We start from the raw sequence: 2070 nt of genomic DNA on the forward strand, positions 1-2070 counted from the left end.
TATCCTGATGATATAAAAGCAAGTGGAAGATCAGAGAGCCACACTCTTCAGTGGTAGGACCGAGTACACATACCAGGACATTGAAGAACATCGGGGAACCATGCAGCATAAATACTTCTTCCTCACTGTCCTAGCCTTCCTGTCCATCTGCCAGATGGGTAAGTCAAATGACCAGCAAAGACCTCCACTGCACTAATGTACTTCATCTTCATGTTCTTATTCCTGCAATATTTATTAGTTTTTTTTATGTTTATTCTAAGTGGAACTATGGGCAAAATAAAAAAAATATATTTTCAGTGGAACTTGAATCAAAATAGCAAAAAAAAAATATCAAAAGGCAAAAATCAGAAATAGCAAATACAATACCATCTGTCAATACCATTAGCACTGCAGTTTTGGTTTTCCTGAGCCCCCATAACTGATTTCTTTACCTGTTTTTTTTTGCAGCAAATCGGTTACTTTTCCACTCCTATATGTCAGAATGTTTACTCTGATAAAATAAACAGTTCTCTATTTATGAAAATAGGCCAGGATCTGGAATTAGGGAGATTCCCAACTTATTTTCACAAATCAAAAAAAATAAATCGAGTTCATTTATTTGCGCTAACCTGAAGACAAAATCAATGCAATTGTGTGCAAAAATATATATTTATTAACTAAAATCAGTGCAAAATGATAATGAAAAGATAATAGGTGATACACAAGAAATCAATTGGATCAAAGTTTCAGTAATATTGATCAACACAGATCAGAGCCGTAGCTAACTCCTTTTGCACCCGAGGCAAGAACAGATAATTGTGCCCCCCACCAACAGACGTGTGATGTCGCCCAACGCCGCACATGCGCGGCATCATGTGACGTCATGCGCCCCGACTCCAGGCAGGGGAGAGCAATGGGGATCCAAAGAGAAGATGGAGCCTGTGCCACTCCTCTTCTCCCTGCCGAGCAGCAGCTGCGTTGGCTTTCTGGTGCCCCTGTTGCCATGGCGCCCTGTGCCTCACTCGCCCCAAGGTAGCTACAGCCCTGACACAGATAATGAGAAAAATAAAACCGCAGGATATTATTTCAACTATAAATGAAACAAAACTAAGTAACTCCTGGAATGCAATTAGTAGCTTATCATTAGCTCAGCAGAATGTAACAACATAATGTACAGATTTGACACGTGATCTCTCTCAGACAACAGATATTCGAAAGCTCAAAATGTATACTGCGCAAGAACTAACTTGTTATATCATGCACAGAACTGGCAATTTGCCAAGTTTCTTTTTAAGGCAAAAACAAACTTGCACTCAATTATTTTAATTTTAAATATACATCACAACCAAACCATAGACTAGAAACTGAAATCAGCTTCAAAGATATTATACATATATGTGTATTTCTCTCCCAGGATTGGAAAAGAGATGGTTCACACTGCAGTTAGAGTGATCTAAATTCAAATCTCGATGCTACTAGGACCAAATGGTTTAGTCATATGTATATGGCTATACTATTGCCCGCAGATAAATAGAATTTATACTTTACCAAAAAGTGTTAAATCTTTTGTCTGAGAGATGTCAGCTTTGTGTCGGTTTCCCTGGACAGCCCGTCAATCAGCTTCAGATCTCCACCTCCTGTGTGTGTGTCCTCCTTTTTCAGTGTCAAAAACCTCCTCTGTATACTGTTCTCCTAACTTTTTATCACCCAAAAATGTGGGCCTGGTTTGCTTATCTCTACCTTTTAATTATGATGCCAGAGGGCCATGACCTGATCTCTGTAACTACCGGAAGAGGGCACTGTTGGACTAAAATTGATTCTGGATTTTTCTTTTAAAATTCCAACATTATCCCTTATGATTGAAGCAATTTGATGACACATTGGTTGCCTTAAAATCCTTCACTGATATAACATTATACACAATCTAATTATTTGTACTTAAAGGAGAACTATGAGGTGAGTGCTTTTCACTCACCTCATAGTTCTAGCCGACCTGTGACAATGAGTCACAGGTTGGCTCAGTAGATCGGGAGGTGAGCGAACACATACCGGGTTCCCTCACCTCTCAATCCTGTCACGGCTCTCTGCCGT

Source organism: Nanorana parkeri, unplaced genomic scaffold, assembly GCF_000935625.1.
Source record: "Nanorana parkeri isolate BGI_ZX_2015 unplaced genomic scaffold, ASM93562v1 scaffold780, whole genome shotgun sequence".
In the NCBI taxonomy this organism is placed as follows: Eukaryota; Metazoa; Chordata; class Amphibia; order Anura; family Dicroglossidae; genus Nanorana; species Nanorana parkeri.